Raw genomic sequence first — 9,923 nt, forward strand, 5'->3', positions numbered from 1 at the left:
TGTCCAGACTTTAGATCATACTTCAAATAGGATTCCTCTGTGCATACATTTTTCATGTAAAGATCAAATATCCATCTTCTTGATTGTCCTTTCCCTGTCCATCTTTGTGTTTCTCTTGCTCTATCTGCATTCTAAATATAGGAGTCCTCTATATTCCTGTCCTATCCATTCTTTTTTCTTCCTATGTCTTCTCTTTGTTGGCAATATATGCTACTGTCTGGGCTCAATTTATCACTTTCACACAGTTAATCCCCAAATCTATTTTTTACCCCTAAATTCTACCCTAATGATAAATTTACTTAGCATTTTTGAGAATTCTCTATACCCTAGTAACATATATTAACTCATTTAATTTTTTTAAACTCTGGATATAAAACTAACATTTACCATTTTACAAGTTTAAATGAATGTTTAGTAAAATTAAGTAACTTAAGTCACAGTGACAATGCTCTGAGTAGCCAGATTTGGACTCAGATGACTCCAGATTTGGGCTCAGATGATTTGGGTCCAGATGGCTTAAGGCCCTTAAACACTGTGCTGTGACTGACTCACTGTGATATAACTGTTGATCAACCTTCCGTGGACATGTCTACCCTGCTGCCTTAACACACCTCCCCTTCCCTATCTTTACATCTCTACCTCCTGCCACCCAGCCTGAAACTGGTCCCCTTACACTGAATCATCTTCAAATTCCTAACAACTCTAATTTCATCATGGATTTTCCATTTGTTTCCCATGTTTTGTTTTCACTGCCTCTACTTAAGTCAGATTTCCATCACCACCTACCTTTAATCATTGCCATGGTCCCCTAATTGGTTTTCCTGCATGCAGAATTACTCCCCTCTCATTTATGCTTCCCACTAATTTTAGGGTAAGCTTTCTAAAACACAAATTTGATTTTATGGTTTATTTATTTAAAATAAAACATTAATAGTACCCATTTCCATTAACAGTACAGAATGGACTTTAAACTCCTCAGACCAGCACTGAAGATTTTTAACTATTATTTCTGTTCCTGCATGAAGTCTATTCTTCAATAAAATGGTCTCTGCATTTTTATCTTGCATTTTACACTGCTTTAAATATTTCCTCTATCTATAATTTTCAATTGTCTATATAAATGCCACTCTCCAAATTCAATGATCCTTAGTGTGGTGTGTACACTGAAAACTCTAAAAAATATATTCGTCTTCATCCTAGACTATTTAATTGAAATTAATGAATACTTTCATGTTTAAAAATTACTGTTAGTGCTACTATTGGTCTATGTGGTTAATTTGTACAAATGAAAGGAACTGCTTGTTCAAAATACTGTGATGTACTTTACCAGAAAATTGTCATTATATATCTGTGTATATTTTATATTACATTATATATAATATTATCAAATATACAATGTGAATGACATTTATTGTCATTGTTTATTGTACAAGTATTACCATATTGTTTATTGTACAAGTATTACCATATTCAGCAGTGGTCTTCCTTTAAGATTCAATGAACAAATCTCTCTTCTCTCTGTGGTTTATTCAATTCTCCTTTAGCCAACAAAACCTCTTTCTAAACTGACCTCCCATATTATTATATATGATTTACTTCCCTGTAAATTTAAATCTTGTTTTATCAAACTTAGTATATATATTTGGAGAAGGCAATGGCACCCCACTCCAGTACTCTTGCCTGGAATATCCCATGGATGGAGGAGCCTGGAAGGTTCCGGTCCATGGGGTCGCTGATGGTCGGACATGACTGAGCGACTTCACTTTCACATTTCACTTTTCTGCCTTGGAGAAGGAAATGGCAACCCACTCCAGTGTTCTTGCCTGGAGAATCCCAGGGACGGGGGAGCCTGGTGGGCTGCCATCTATGGGGTCGCACAGAGTCGGACACGACTGAAGCAACTTAGCAGCAGCAGCAGTATATATATTTAATCTCTGATTGAATTCAGGGTTTATTCATTTAATCTAGTCTACTGTTTCTATATACTAACCAATCATTTAATAAATGGATTTCATATGAATCATAGTTTAGAAAGAAAGATCTCTGATATACAGATTTGGTAGTTTTATTGATTTATTTCATTATATCTATTTCTAGAAGGTACTTAAAGCAACAATACACAACAGAAAATGAGTGAAGTTGTGAAACAAACAACGAGAAAAAATAAAGGAGGGGAGATGAATTTGGCCTAAAACCTTAGCTGAAGAACATTGGGTCACTCAAGCCAAGCCCAAGCTTGGTGTCTCCCGGCAGCCACAACCACAAGGGAACTGTGATGTGTTTTAAAACACTCATCATAAATGAAAACTTAGCAGTCCTTCAGCAGGCATCGGATTTCTTCATGAACCAAATCTTAAGATAACTTTATTTCTGGATCTTTAAAAGAGATAGACATTAAAATGAACAGTGTCTTCAAAGAGTTCTAACAACTGGTTCAGAAGTAGAAAACAGTCTTTAGATATGGGGAATCTAAAAAACCTCATCCGGTTAGCGGTTAATCTCTCCTCTCTCTTTAACTCTTACTGTGTTGTAGTTCATTCACTCTGTTCATACTATACTGGCCCTCCTGGAACATGCCAAACTACATCCTACCTCTGGACTTTCCCTTGACCTCAAACCCTCTTCTCCCAGGTATTTTTGTGCAGGTTCTGCTCCCCTCTTTATTCAGCTTCTCTGCTCAAATATTCTCTCTAGGGCCCAATGTATTTAAGAAACAATCTCTCTTCATATTCTGTCTTCTAACTCCACACTACTGCATTTATTATGCTACCTTATTTTATCATATATTTGTTTGGTATTTTTAAAATCTTTAACATACACCATATGAAGATGTAAAGTCCTTGGGGCCAGGGAATTTTCACTCTCCTGTGCACTTCTATATTCCACATTGCTAAGAAGAGTACCCAACACACAGAAAGCATGCCAGAAATATTTGTGGGCTAGCTGAATATACTATTTTTATATATTTATTTATGGCATTAACCTGCAACTAAAATGTTTAAGGGAGCTTCCCTGGTTGCTCAGTGGTAGAGAATCCACCTGCCAAGCAGGCAGGAGATGCAGGTTTGATCCCTGGTCAGGAAGAGCCCCTGGAGAAAGAAATGGCAACCTGTTCTAGTATTCTTGCCTGGGAAATCCTATGAACAGAGGAGCCTGGCTGGCTACAGTCCATAGATGGGGGTCGCAAGAGTTGGACACGACTTAGCGACTAAAACAACAACAAAATGTTTAAGATTTAACATTCAACCCTTAATTCCATGAAAGAATTTCTGTGGGGAATGAAAAGTCTTAGTCTAAGAAATAGCTTTCTGGTTATTTGTTTTGATATAGGAAACAATGTGAATTAATGGAACAAAAAAATATACCAAAAGAATCCAAAAAACCCTACCATATTGACATCCCATTTCACAACTCAGTGTGAAAGATGCAACTGAATTTGGATATATGAGGATTACCAGAGGAAAGCTGGGAAGAAATACGAATTTCTAAGATTTGTATCTTTCTCCTGAACATTTCAACACAGGTTGAAACCACATGTATACTACATACAGGCTGAAACTACACTCAAAGTAGAGCAAGTAGAGAATGGTATGAAAACTTTGCATAAGGACTACTGCATCGGTAGGTATGTTAGTGACACTGTCATACCTATTATTTTTATAATTAACTTGTGCTCAAAGACTTTTGGTGGAATGTCTTTCTTAAGGGCCTATACCTAATAAGTGGCAGTTTTAAAAAATTCAAACCAAGTCTGTCTGGTTTTACAGTTAGTTTCTTCTCTAACAAATTTTGCTCACCCCTCCTCCTTTCAACTCATGTATTTATTCATCTACTGATTTATTTATACAACAAATTTCTGAGTGAATGTAAATATTAATTTATTGCATTCAGTTTAAAATTGTTTTTCATCAACTAACATTTCCAAAACTTTTGAAACCTGTGACCCATTTTAATAATTATGTACCTACAGCCTGTCATGTTAAAATTGTATTCATTTTTAATAATATGAGGTAGAGTCAGATTTCATACTATATTAGGAAATTATTAAGGATTGTGTATTCTTTGATATAGCCATATAGAAAAATAAATTTGATTTTTTTCTACTAACAAGGAAATTTTACTTCCAGATAATTAATAAGAAGCTTAATTTGTTCATGAATAAATTAAATTTTTAATGTGTTGTGTTTCACTACTGTTAGGTAGGTAGAATAGGGAAAAGGAGTCCAAAATGGCGTGGCTAAAAGACAAGGAAGGTCAAAGAAAGGTCCAATGACCAGAGTGAAAACTTCAGGCAGAACAAACAGCACTCCTGGCTAAGCCCAATTTGCATAGGGCAGGCCCAGGTGGAGGAAAAAACATATAAAAGGAGGAGCCAAAGCGCTTTCTTTCGGACTCTCTCCCGTGTGCGTGTGCTGTTTTCTTTCTCTCTCTCCCTCTCTCTCTCTCTCTCTCTCTCTCTTTCTTTCTCTCTTTCTTTCTTGCTCCCTCCCCACGCACTCCTCCACTCTCTTCTCTTCGAGTCTTGGATTCTCCTGCTATCTTCTAAATAAAATGGAGCTGTAACACTGATTTGCCTAAGAGCTGTAACACGGTTTGTCCAAGACCTGAGAGCTGTGATGCACCGAGGGCTTTAATGTCCGTTGCTCCAAATCTTTGTTGTGACGAGACAAAGAACCGAGGAACATACACTCGTGTGACACTACCAAATACATAGTGAACAGTGTTCTGAAAGTTAACAATTTCTCTATCAGCAAACATGGACAAAAAATCCTTTCCTTCACTGTTACTTGAATTTTGCATTTCACAGTTTTAAACTATGTATTTTTTTATATTTATAATGTTTAATTTCTTAATTATGGGAGAAGAAAGAAGGTTAGAGGCCACTTTTTAAAAACACTTCTCCATCGATAACACTATTTGCATGTGACTTGTTTTTGTACCTAACAAACAAAAGATTAAATTTAATATATGTGACAGTATATATTCTTTTTGGATACTGACCTTGAATTTCCAGATACAACTCTTTCTGCTTTATTGAAATGTAAAATACCTGAATGCAATTTTCAAATCTGATAAAGATGATCTTGGTGCAAATTTATACATATACAAGTTTCTTTACTTCTACTTTCACCTATGATTTTTAATACCCTTAATTCTCTCAATATCTTTAGTCAATGCTTTATAAAATAGTTCTAAAAATAAGAATAATGGTAGTATACAATTGAATAAAGCTTTTCCTGTAACTGGCAGTGTTCATCTTTGATAAATTGAATGCATATCATTTGATAGCCTTTAAGACTTCAAATGTTTTTTTTTCTCTTTTAAGCAGTTTTATTTCAAACTGATTTTTAAAGTTGAAATTGAAACACATATTTACTATTTTTATTGTTGTTAAGGATTGAATATTTTAAATCAGTGGTTCGAAAAACTGCTTTATAGAAATAATGGCTAGTAATAAAATAATAAAATATGCATAAACAATTTGCTTTGAGATCTGAGAGAGAGATGAGGAAATGCAGAGGTAGCAGGTTATTAAGCTTTGAAAAATGAGTAGGATTTGAAAAAGTGGAAAAAGAGGAAAAAGGGCTTCTAGATAGAGCACACAATGTTAATAAAAATTCTGAGGCCCTTAAAGGTGTGGGATATGTACAGAAATAGAAAGGCAATCAATGTGCCTGAAGTTCTGCCAACTCAGCAAATAGGAAATAATTTTTAAATGGGGAAGAAAGAAAAGAAAGCCTGTATGTTTGCCGATCACAGAAATATCAATAGTTGAATGCTTGATTAAAATATGCATTCAGTAAGGACTGTGGTGATATGGAAGATTTATGAAATAGGCCAGCAGAATTTAATCTCTGCATTATCTTGTCTCATACTTTCCCTTTGCTTTGCTATTTTTTGTTTGTTTTGCTTTGCTATTTTTAACTCTCCTTACTTGGCTTTGAAAATTTTAAGTATCTCAGGATAGTAATAACATAGAATGATATTCAAGACATCTGTACTACATGCCCTGATATTACTATTATTATTATCCTAAATTTTGCATCCCTGGTAGCTCAGATGGTAAAGTGTCTGCCTGCAATGCGGGAGACCCGGGTTCAACCCCTGGGTTGGGAAGATCCCCTGGAGAAGGAAATGGCAACCCACTCCAGTACTCATGCCTGGAAAATTCCATGGATGGAGAAGCCTGGTGGGCTACAGTCCATGGGGTTGCAAAGAGTCGGACACAACTGAGCGACTTCCCACTCTCCATGAACTTCTATTTTCTTATTTATATATTGGCCTTCAATTGCCAAATTTCTGTTTTGTTGTTGTTGTTTTTACCTTAGAACTTGTCAACTACAAATTGGCACTTGCCCATCAACTACAAATGGACCCTTGCCAATAGCATTTGCCAGCAACTGAACAACAAGGGCATTTGCTATCTACCTGTGCTGCTGCAGCTGCTTTGACACTCCCAGAAGGGAATTCAGGGTGGAGAATGAGGCACTCTGCGCTCTAGGGAAACTGGTGGAATAGATCTTTAGATAGTTTGATGTTTTCAGGAACTGATTTCATGATCCCAATCCTTGCATCTCCTCTTATCTAGAAAAGCACTAAATCCCTTCGTGGTGACATCAGCTCCTTGTGACTAGCAGAACACCTTTTGTAAAACGAGTACTTGATTGCATTGAACTCCTCCTTCACCAAAGTCTTATATGACTTTTCCCCACTGCTTCTTTGGAGGACTGTCTCAGCGCTATCTGAGGTGCTGTCTTCTGGGCTGCGGTCTTCATTTTGCCCCAAATAAAACTTAACTTGCAACTTTCATGTTGTCCATCTTTTTAGCGGACAAACTCTAAGCATATCAACTGATTATTCTTTGCCACCTCATTTTCTGGTATCACCTAGGTGCATGTAAACAGCATTTTTATTTTAGTAAGTAGCTTATAACAATTTACTACTAGAGGAAGATAAGAGATAGCCATATCAAGTCCATGCACCTTATTACTGAGTTCAGATTATGTCACTGATCCTGTCCATGATTCAGCTGGCTCAGCATGTAGCCAGAAATCAGTCATAATTGTAAGTGTATAAGAAGGAGAAACAGTTGTCATAAACCCTAAAGATTTAATAACAATATTATATAAAAGGATGTTTTTATATTTTTGTGTGAGGTAAAGTTTAAATTCAGTTCAGTTCAGTTGCTCAGTCGTGTCCGACTCCTTTTCAAATTAACTGTTTAGTAATTGCATAACATATCACAATAGTCTATTTTATTAAAACAATAATGAAAACCTGTTTGCTTTCATTTATTATCTCATACATTATAAAAGTATGTTTGCTGATCATAATATCAAATTTTGGCGCTTTAGTAATAAATTCCTGAAAGATGTGATCTAACTTCGGTTTTAACTTTTGCCTTTTCATTTGTATGTAAGTTACCTAGATGACACTGATAACAGCTTTCTGTTTTTTATTTCATGTATCTCTGATGATGTTTTTATTTTACTTTTTTCCTAGAAGTTATGTGCTTTATTTTTGCTTTTTCAAGCACAATGGGTAGATTGACTAAATTACACACAGTACTCAAAGCAGACCACTCTCCACACTTGTTTATGCTGTTAAAACGGCATAATGCAGCAGTAATCATTCTGCCTGAATGGAGGCCAGGTCAAATTATATTTGAAAGTACACAGATACAAATGGGAAATTTTAAGGAACAGCTGTAGATTTACTACATGGCTGTTAGTTCAAAGAGATAAAATATAAAAACCAAAGCATAGAAGACTAACTGGGTCATTGTTTGAGCAATGGAAACTAAATGGAGCCACCCACAGATGCATGGGACTGGGGAAGCTTTTTGTTTTGTGATCCAACCAGTTTTATTAATGTATCCTTTCCACAATAGCTCATTCAGCTGTGCATCTGATGTAAATCAGTAGTATGTTCTTTAACCCCAGATCCCCTGCAACCAATCCTTGGGTGGCTTTTTGTTCTGAGACTCATCATGACTATGGACCTTGAGAATAGTTTTTCTTTAATGTTCTCCTCAGTATTTCAACAGCTAGCACAGAGAGTGGTGACACACCCAGTGGGGACCTATCCTGCATTTCTCAGTGAATGAAGACATCAGAAATTAAAAACTTTATGTGGTCTGCCAAGTGTAAGTGTCACAAACCTGCCAGCAAGTAGCTGCTGAGAAAATGCTGAATGTGCAATAATGTAATTTATTTCCTTTTAAGTACCTTGCTCAGTCATGTCTGACTCTTTGTGACCTGTGGACTGTAGTTTGCCAGGCTCCTCTGTCCATGGGATTTGCCAGGCAAGAATACTGGAGTGGGTTGCCATTTCCTACTCCAGGGGATCTTCCCGACCCAGGGATCAAATCCATGTCTCTTGCATCTCCTGCACTGACAGTTTAAAATAATCTGATTTGTGTGTGGGTGGAGGTGGAGGGTTGTTGGAGGGTCTGAGGCCTTCATTGAGGACATAGGTTATTATTCCCAATGGAATTAAAAAAAAAAAAAAAAGTCCAGTAGAAAGCAAAAAGAATTTTGCTAAGTCACTGTATCTAATTACTAGCATAGATTTAAATTTAGAATATGTGAGAAATTAGCCTACATTGCTGGCATCTGAACTCTGCTGCTCAGCTAAGACAGTCTGTGAAACTCAGTCCTATTTGCTCATTTCCAATCTGTGTTCATGATATTCTCTCATCCCACTCTGAAAACGTCTTTGACTTTAGCCTTAAACTTCATCACCTGATGCAGTGTACATATAGGTGTTTTGCCTGGAATATTGAGCTCATCTTTTTTGTAGGATTTTTGCTTAGGCTCATGCCATCGGCAAATAGGGCTTTCTAGATTTTTGAGTGGGAAACTTTCAGTGAGCTCTTTAAGTGAAAGTCGCTCAGTCGTGTACAATTCTTTGCGACCCCATGGACTATACAGCCCAAGGAATTCTCTATGGCAGAATTCTAGAGTGGGTAGGCTTTCCCTTCTCTCGGTCTTCTCCCTTAACAGTCAGATGGTACTTCAAATGATCAGCCTGTGTACAGTTTGGTTTTAAAAATACAGTCTAGATAGATCCCTAAATTCATTTATCACCTATTAAAATGCATTTCAAAAGAGATATAAGTATTTAAAAACATTTTAAGAATTTGTTTACAACTGGTGTGTATGTCTATAAAGTTACTTGATGGCAAAACAAATCAGATCAGTTTCCTCTGATTTGTGAATTGGCACTTATGTGTAAAAAGCAATATTTAACAACTGTTTCCCCACTGACATGATTCCTTAACATAGTTTCACTTAGACTTCAAAGACGTTAGCCTTCATCCCTAAAATACAGCATCTACTTAAAAATAAAAAAAAGATATTATCTTGTCATTTTTTTTCTTTTGGAAATGTTCTAAGTCTAGAGAGTTCTTAATAAATAATGTAGTTTTTTAGACAAAAACATTGTGTAACCACTTGCAATGAGATTTAGATAAAATATAAGACTCAAGCATTCAACACATTTGAAAATTAAATGACAACTCTATTGAGATTTATTGACATCTTCTGTAGGACACTTTTGAAAAGCTGGGCAGGGTGAGGGGCGGGGGGTGGGGGAGGGGGACAGAATATATACTCGTAAATGTTATTTTATTGTCAAAAAACCAAAAGTGCTTTCCATGTAATGGGAGCCCTTGACAATGAAACAGTTCTGAATCAGGAGGTTTGAGCATGTTTATAATGGGAATGTGACTCTCCCACTTGAAGATGTCTGAGCATAGGCCACTTACACTCTCTGATGGTTAATTTTATCAATTGTAAAACACAGCAGAAAGATGATAACTTATAGGACCTGAGGAATTTGGCTTTTATAGCAGCTAATATAATCCCGACTACATTTTATGGTGCATATATTTGATCACATCTATCAAAATTTACATCAAA

Source organism: Bos indicus, chromosome 4 (assembly GCF_029378745.1).
Source record: "Bos indicus isolate NIAB-ARS_2022 breed Sahiwal x Tharparkar chromosome 4, NIAB-ARS_B.indTharparkar_mat_pri_1.0, whole genome shotgun sequence".
Classification (NCBI taxonomy): domain Eukaryota; kingdom Metazoa; phylum Chordata; class Mammalia; order Artiodactyla; family Bovidae; genus Bos; species Bos indicus.